The sequence below is a fragment of the Balaenoptera physalus genome (genome assembly GCF_965194825.1).
Source record: "Balaenoptera physalus genome assembly, chromosome: 11".
NCBI classification, from domain to species: Eukaryota; Metazoa; Chordata; class Mammalia; order Artiodactyla; family Balaenopteridae; genus Balaenoptera; species Balaenoptera physalus.
In genome coordinates this window covers 107,498,621-107,507,223 of record NC_138896.1, presented here as the reverse complement: position 1 = coordinate 107,507,223, position 8,603 = coordinate 107,498,621, and the positions used below count along the sequence as shown (strand labels likewise).

Here is an 8,603-nt window from a genome sequence, read left to right as displayed (position 1 = left end):
GGTTCATACGACATGAGGACACATTAGGTGACACCACGAGGAAACCGGCAGACACCACAGCTGTCCTGGACCCCATACTCAGTGTCGCCAGACACACCCCAAACGCCCCCCGACAGGACAACAGGAAAGTGTGTAAAGTCTGTTCCGCCCGGAGCTGAGGCGCCTGCATCCTGGCACTTCCTGCGGGTGTCAGGCTGAGTAGAAGCAGCCCTGCCCAAGAACGCTGTCTGGCCCCATGTCCGCAGAGCTCCAGGACACCCGAACCGGCCTGCAGCAATGGATGGATCCTTGGCTGCCTTGGGCGGGGTGGGGATCGCCTGGAAGAGTGAAGGGAACCTTCTGGGAGAGTGGGAATGTTCTCTATCTTGATCTGGGTGGTGATTGTATGTGTACAGATTCACCAAGCTGCATCCTGAAGATCTGTTCACTGAATGTGCGACAAACCTCAATTTAATAAGGCAATCGAATGAGTAATCTTTTTACAAAGTCAGTGTCAGGGGAAGCAGGTGGGAGACTGTTCTAGCTTAAAAGAATTTGACATAGTCGTCAAGTGCGACATGTAATCCTTCATTAGATCCTGGGTCCAGGAAAGAAAAGAAGGAAGGAGGGAAGACCCAGCCACATGAGACATTCGGGGTCAACTTGAGTATGGATTGAGAATTAGGGAATCATTTTAATTTTCTCTACTAATAATGGTAACGTACTTATGCAGAGGAGCGTTCTCGCTCTTAGGAGACATATGATCAAGTATTCAGGAGTCAGAAGGCATAGAGTTCTCAAGTTTTCTTCAAATGCTAAGGGGAAAATGAAAGTGCGTGTGTGTGGTGGGCGGCAGGGGGACGAGTTCCCCGGTGGCCTAGTGGTTAGAATTCCCGGCATTCACTGCTGTGGCCCGGGTTCAGTCCCTGCTTGGACAACTAAGATCCTGCAAGCCAAAAAAAAAAGAAAGAAAAAGAAAAAAGCACACCTATGTGAAGATAAGGCAAATATGCCAAGATATTAACAGTGGTTGTGGGACTTCCCTGGTGGTCCAGTGGGTAAGGCTCTGTGCTCCCAGTGCAGGGGGCCCAGGTTTCTATCCCTGGTCGGGGAACTAGATCCCGCATGTAAGCCTCAACTAAGCGTTTGCATGCTGCGACTAAGACCCAGTGCAGCCAAAATAAATAAATAAATATTAAAAAAAAAAAACAACCTAGTGGTTGAACCTAGGTGGAATATATGAGTGTTTATTCTATATTCTTTCAAATGTTTCAAATTTTAGGACATTTTTATAATAAAAGTTGGGGTACAATGAATAAAATCTAAAGGTCTGGCTGTGGCCTGTGTGGTCCTGTGTCATCCTGCCCCTGCCATCCCTGATCTCATCCCCTGTCACTCTGCCCCTCACTCTCCCTGCTCCAGCCACACACGCACACACACACGCACAAGCACACGCGCACACGCACAAGCACACACATGCACACACGCACAAGCACACACATGCACACGCACACACGCACGTGCACACAATGCACATATGCACACACGCACACATGCGCACACACGCACACATATGCACACACGCACACACACTGGTCCAGAATACACCAAGCTCCTTCCTGCCTGGGCCTTTGCACTGGCTGTTCCCTGTGCCTGCAACACCCTTCCCCTCAATTGCCACACGGCTGGCTCTTGTCACTCAGGTCTCAGCTCTGATCCCAGGGGGACTCAGTAGCTCAGTGCTGTCCCAGGAACCCCAGCACTTTCTGACTTCCCACCCTCGGTGATGACACCTTCCTCAGCATGTCAGAGACACCTTCCCTCATGGACACGGAAGACGGCTCCAGCTCCAGTTACCAAGTGCCCTCAGCTGCGAGAGATGGGGCAACAACTTCCTCCCCTGAGCAGTGAGGTGTCCTTCTCTTCTCTCCATGAGGAAAACCTTTCCCGAAAGCCCCTCAGCAGACTCCCTCTTACGTTTTATTGGCCAGAACCTGGTGGCACACCCACCCCAGACCTGTCACTGGCCATGGGCAATGGGAAGGCTGGTGCTCCCTCCCCCTAAAGCAGCGTCCTCTTGGCCGCAGGGGGTGGCGACCGGGGAGACCACGCCAGGGTGGTTCTCCCACATGTCTGGAACTTGGAGATGACAAAGCTCATTTTGCATCTGTGCCTTCCTTTCATTCTTCCAACAGGCCAAGGGAGCAGCTGGTAGTCTCAAGTCCCATTTTACAGACGGGCAAATGGAGGATCAGAGAGGCAGAATGACTTACTTAGTCTTGGCTGGTCCAACTCCAAATCCCCTCTAAGTACAGAGGCTGCAAGGGCAGGGTGGGAAAAATGTCACGGACGTCCAGGAGCTGGGGGTTCCATGGGACTGGGAAATGCAGCAGGCTTCCCGGAGGGGGTGGCCCTCAATGGTGCCTGGAGAATGGAGGGGGTTCAGCAGGGACTGGACAAAGTGTCAGATGGAGGGAACAGAGTGACCAGGGCAAGGAGGGACAGAGCACAGGGCACATCTGGGCACCAAGGATGGAGGGGGAGAGCTGGGAGGAGGGTGTGGCCAGATGTCAAGGCCTCCTAGAGCACCAAAGGAGGGGCTGTTCTTTGTTCTGCAGGTAGCGGGGAGCCACTGAAGGTTCTGGGGGCCGAGCCTTGCAGAGCGAGCTGAGAGAGGAGGACTGGAGGGGTGAGATGGAGGCCAGGAGACTGTGGAGGAGGCTGGCACAGAGCTGCGCACGTGGAGAGGACAATCGGGGCCCACTGCTTTGGGGAGAAAGTCTCGACTTCCGGGGGGTTGGGCCTCATCTGTGAAGTGGCATCTGCAGTGGCCCCCGCCTTGTGGGGCTCTCACGAGGACTGAAGTTCTAACAGCGCCTGCTCGTGGGGGCCTCCCCTGCCCTGGGCCCTGTACTGAGAACTGCACTTGCTTCTCGTCGCGCTGAATTCCTGCAGCCCCCTGCGAGGGTCGCGTTATTTGAAAAGCCTCATCCACCACACACAGCTAGGGAAGGGGCCTGGCCGCGGTGTCCTGGAAATCGGGGCCTTTGCCCCAGCTGCCCTGTGACCGCCTGCCTGAAGCCCCACTGAGTCAGGCCAGCCCAGCTCAAGGGGTCCCGGAACCTGCAGTGGCCTCTGATGACCTCACCCACCTCCAGCCCACCTCTGGGCCACCTCTCGGGTCCCCATCCCTGCCTCTGTCCCAGCCTCATCTCCCAGCCCCGGCTCCCTCCTGAAAGTGCCTCTGCCCTCGGGCCAGGCAAAGGGATCTGAGCCTCCTGGAGGCCAAGAAGACAGGCTCGGTGCCAGGCGCCTCCTGCCAACCCCGGGACACAGCAATTTTGGTCTCAAGGAAACCTCCCACTTGGAAGAAGTACCTGGAGCCGGCAGGGAGCTGAGGATTCCCTTCCACTGCTGACTGGTGCAGTTCTATCCATCATGGAAGTTGGCACAGCGTACAGCTCTTCGCAGCAGAACCACTGTTGGCAACAACGGCCTCAGGTAAGCCTCTGGCTGGCATCTTCTGAGATGCTTTGGGTGCAGGATGGGGGGGCTTGCCGGCTTCTCAGGTTCGCTCAGGTTTGGAGGCCCCTTAGCCCTAGATGCTAAGTCTCTGCTGCCTGATAGTCCCCTGTTAGGACACTGGGATTCCACTGAGGCTTATCTCCTGTGGCTTCTTGGGCTGAGAGCCCACCACTGTTCCATCCTCCCCGTGAGCCTGGGGAGGTGGTGCAGGGGTGCAGGGGGTACAAAGAGGGCCAGACTCTGCCCCCAGCCTCAAGGAGCTCAGGAGTAATTGCGCAAAATGCACAATGGTGAGACAAATTACCGAGCTCTGTCCCCTAATTCAGAAGGAGCCCTCTGCTTGGCCTGGGGAATGGGGGGAATGGACCCACAGAGGGGCTGCTCAAGCAAAGGCATAACAGTGGGAAAAGCCTAAAGGAAAGAGAATCCTTTCATGTGGCTGGTCAGAAGAGTTTAGGGGAGGCAGCTGGCAGTCCTGGTGGAGAGGTAGGCTTGTGAGAACTTGAGGGCTGGGCTGAGGGATTTGATCATTCGAAGGGCAATAAGGAGCCCCTGAAGGTTCTTTAGCAAGAGAGTGACATGTGAGTTGGCTTTTCCCCGGGGGCTCAAGTGGAAGTGAGCCAGTGAGGAGGGTTCTGGCAGAGGCCGGGCAGGAGGCAGGGCCTGAGTCAGGGACGGGCCTTGGCATTACATCCCCATGGCCTGGGGACAGGGACTGACGCGGCGGGGGGCTGACTGGGTGGGGCATTTAAGCCCCAGTGAAGATCAGGAAGAGGCCAAGAGAGGGGACCCTCTAGGAATTCAAGATGGCTGGGCTTAGCCCCTTCCTGGCACAGATAGGGTAACCAAGGTCCGAAGAGGGCCAGGGTCCCACAGCAAGTCTGTGGCAGTTCCGGGCCCCAACCCAAGGCTGCGAGCTCCTGATCCCAGGCTCTGTCTGCTCAGACAGCCACCCCCTTCCCCAACCGCTCTGGAATCAGGCCGCCAGGATTCCAGTCCTGCTCTCCTCCCAGGTTCTGTCACATGGGGTGGATTGCTTCATTTCCCTGTTGGCAAAGTGCAGATGATCGCAGCACCTGCCTCACTGGGCTTCCGTGAGGATTAAATGAACTAACGCGGTCGGAGAGCTGAGAATAGGAGCTGCACTAGGGCAGGGCTCAGGAGCCTTCCCGCCACCGTTACCCTGTCCCGTGTCCCTCCTGCCCCTCACCGTCCTTCCTCCACTCCACACACAACCCTTCCCCCATTTTATTTTCCCCTTCTTAAAAACAAACAAACAAACAAAAAAAACAGGCGTTCACCTGGTCAGGTGTGTTTCACAAAAACAAAAAGATCAAACTCACAGCTCCCTGGGGGATCCGCCAGCCAAGGGGAGCCTCTCCCACCCACGTGCTGATCACGGAGCCCTCCCTCCTTGAGGTCCCCCTGCTCCTTCTCACCAAAGAGCCTGAAGCTACCACAGCTCCACTGCACAGGTGAAGAGGCCATAGCCCAGAGAGGTGAGGTCATTTGCCCAAGGTCACACAGCTTGGACGTATGAGAGCTGGGGCTGTCCTACCCCAGAGCCTGTGTGCTAGGCCCCAGTGCTATGCTGGGGCGAAAGGCTAGCCCTTGGGGGCATTTACCCAAGAAGATTTCACTCACTCATTGGTTCATTTATTCATTCATCCATGGTCTCTGCGTCTCCTCATGGATCTCATGTTTCTTGAAGATGTAGACTGTACTGTTTGTTTACTTCTGTATCCCCCAGACCCTCGGGGCATAGGAGGTGCTCCTAATGGAACTGAAGAAATGCATACGTAAGAGAATATTTGGGAACATAATATGTCCACACTGCATGCCTTCCCTTGCTCACCAGCTCACTCCCTGAGCCACTGTGCTCAGACTTCCATCCCCTGCACTCCACGGAATCCCATCTCCAGGGCCATTGATGGCTGGCCTCCAGGTGGACACATCCAGTTGTCACTGTCAGTCCTCTTCCACTGACTCGGTTAACCCCTCCTCCTCCTTCATGATTCCCATGCTCTTCCCTGGGCTCCCAGGACATGCCCTCTTCCCTCAATCCCCTCACTCGTCTTCAGGCCCCTTTATGAGCCCCTCTTCTGAGGTCCACTCCTTCAAGGCTGGGGTTCCCTTCTCTCTCAACATGCTCTCTCCTGGGTGTTCCCATGGATTCCCTGGGATCTAAAACACTAGTCAAGAAGGGCCTGAAGGGCACCTAACCCTGAGCCACCAACAGGAGACCCTCTATAACTAAGACATGGAGAAGGGAACCAATCTCAGGTGAGATAAAATTGGTGGTAAAAATCACCAACCCCACAAGAGGCCTCACCTTCTTTCTTTCACCTTTGACACAGGAGCAGGAGAAGACCAGCACTTAGTGGGCCTCCTCTCTGTGGCAGGCACTGTCCAAAGTGTTCCTTACTCCTCCCCAGCCAAAGAGGATTGGAGGAGGAGGTATTAGTTAGCTCTAGCTGCGTAACAAACATCTGGAAACTAAGTGGCTTAAAATAGTAGCGACTTATTTGGCTCACAATCCCATGGGTTAGCAATTTGGGCTTGGCTCAGCTGGGTGGTTCTCTGCTGGCCTGAGTCTATGGTCAGCTGGTGGGCTTCTCCACATGGCCTCTCATCTGCCAGTGGGCTAGCTGGGCTTTTTCACGTGGCAGGGGAAAGGTTCTGAGACAGCAAGAGCAGAAGCTGCAAGGCCTCTCGTGGCCCAGACTTGAAACCGGCACTTCGTCACTCCCGCTGCATTCTGTTAGCCTGAGCAAGTCACAGGGCAGCCCCGCATGACAGTGGTAGCAGCAGACCCCACCTCTTAATGGGGAGGACTGCAAAGCATCAAGGTCATCTTCCAATCTGCTGCGGAGACAGTCTTCATTTTACAAAGGAGGCTGGTAGTGACAAAACAGCCGGGTGGACTCCAGCCCACTGACCCTCCCACAGACCCAGACCTGTGGGCCTTCGAGCTCGGAGAGGCAGGCCTCACCGAAGAGGCTGTTCAGAGGGGTCCCAGGCAGGCCGGTGACAAGCAGGCGCTTGACTCAAGAGGAGGATTAAGGACACTAAATCCGTCCCTGAGGTTTGAAGGGTGGCCAAAGCAGCAGGGCGCCGCTCCAAGTGCAGGCCTCCCTCCAAGAGAGGGGAGCACAGTGGCCTCCCCACCCGACTGCCTGGCTCCAGCCTTGCTGGCCCAGCCCACTGGGAATCTGTGTAGCCAGCATGTGCCAGGCCCGGGCATCCGATGACCGGCAATGGTTCCTGCCCAGACTAGCAGGGCACACAGGTGCCACCGACAAGAGCCCTCGGTGTTTCCCCTGGGGGTGTCCTAAGGGCCAAGGCTGAGAAAAATGAGGCTTTGGAGCCTGCCTGTGTAGAGCCCAGCCTTCCTGCTTCCCAGTAAGGGTCAGGCCTTGGGCAAGCTGCTGCTCTCTCTGGGCCTCGGTTTCCTCCTCTGTAAGATGGGATTGAAGATGATGCTTTCCTCACAGGAAGGTGACAGAGATTCAGGAAGACAAGCACATAAAGTGCTTCTCTCTGGGCTGGGCAGATGCAACATTGTCCAGAAATGGTAGCCATCACCAACTATAGCCTAGGGCCCTCAGTCCTCTCTCCAAGGGCCGAGTCCCAATGTGCCTGGGGATTAGAAAAGCGACGTGATGCATATACCACATAGTACACGTCACCCCTCGGGGCTAGAGCAGCCCCCATCCATCAGACTGATTTTTCTGTGGCGGAGCTTGACTATTCAAGGCACCTGGGCTCAAGTTTCCAGACAGCTTCATAGAATTTCAAGTTTTCCCACTAAATCAGTTTTTTTTTTTTTTTCAATTTCATTTTTCAACAAATTGTTGGCTATGAGAAGCACAGATAAGGGATTCTTTGGATCATGGTAATTATTACTCAGCAGCTCTCAGTCTTGGCTGTGTGTTAGAATGAGGTGGGGAGCAGGTTAAAATGCAGATTCTTGGGCCTGACACCAGACCAAAGGAATCAAGTTTCAGGAAGTGGGTCCCGGGGAACAGCATTTAAAAAATGCTTCCGAGGTGAGTCTGATGCATAGGCAGGGATGAACCGTATTCTAGAGATTATAAAACAGGGGAGGGGCTTCGCTGGTTTAGGAGGGTCAGGGAAGACTTCTCCGAGAGCGGGACCAAGCTTGAGCAAACTGACTGGGTAAGAAAGGGGAGGAAGAAGGTTCCCAGCAGAGGGGACAGTGGGCACCAACTCCTCAAGGCAGGAAGACACTCAACAGCAAGTTCAGGGAACGGAAAGGTCCCGGGTGGGCTGGAGCAAGGGCGAGCTGCCTCCTTGGGTTCTTCTTTGGTGGGGTTAAGGGGGGAGATTTGAGACCGGGACCTTCCTGAGGGTGAAATCTGTGCAAAGAGGCTCTTTCTCCCCAGAGAAAAGGGAGCAGCAAGGCCAGGGGAGGGGAATAAATTAAAATCAGCACGTGAGGACTTCCCTGGTGGCACAGTGGTTAAGAATCCGCCTGCCAATGCAGGGGACACAGGTTCGAGCCCTGGTCCGGGAAGATCCCACATGCCGCGGAGCAACTAAGCCCGTGCGCCACAACTACTGAGCCTGCGTCCTAGAGCCCGCGAGCCACAACTACTGAGCCCACGTGCCACAACTACTGAAGCCCACATGCCTAGAGCCCATGCTCCGCAACAAGAGAAGCCACCACAATGAGAAGCCCGCGCACCGCAACAAAGAGTAGCCCCCGCTCGCTACAACTAGGGAAAGCCCGTGCGAAGCAACGAAGACCCAACGCAGCCAAAAATAAATAAATAAATAAATTTATAAAAAATCAAATCAAATCAGCATGTGTCGGGCTGGGAGGCATCCCACAGTCCGATAACCCAATGGGTTTTAAGTGTTTTTAAGTTATTTTGGTGGCTTTTTGTCAAACAAAATATTTTGCCACTGTCCCTGTAATGGTTGGAGCAAAGTGATGGTGATGTAGGGGATCTGGGGTCCTGCCCCCTTTGACCTTCACCACCAACCCTCCCCAGGTCCCCTTGGGACTCTGAGGAACCCAGTTTGAAAACCCCAGGGAACCGAGGCTCAGAGAGGGATGATGGGATTGCCCAAGG

At 54.9% G+C, this 8,603-nt stretch overlaps 1 long non-coding RNA gene across 1 annotated transcript; it reads left to right on the top strand.

The window, feature by feature from the left end:
• The first annotated feature begins 3,357 nt into the window (after positions 1-3,357).
• Positions 3,358-8,298, top strand: LOC309638044. Its single transcript, XR_014250973.1, has 2 exons — positions 3,358-3,480; positions 8,012-8,298. It is a non-coding gene; the product is annotated as an uncharacterized lncRNA (long non-coding RNA).
• The last annotated feature ends 305 nt before the right edge of the window (positions 8,299-8,603 follow it).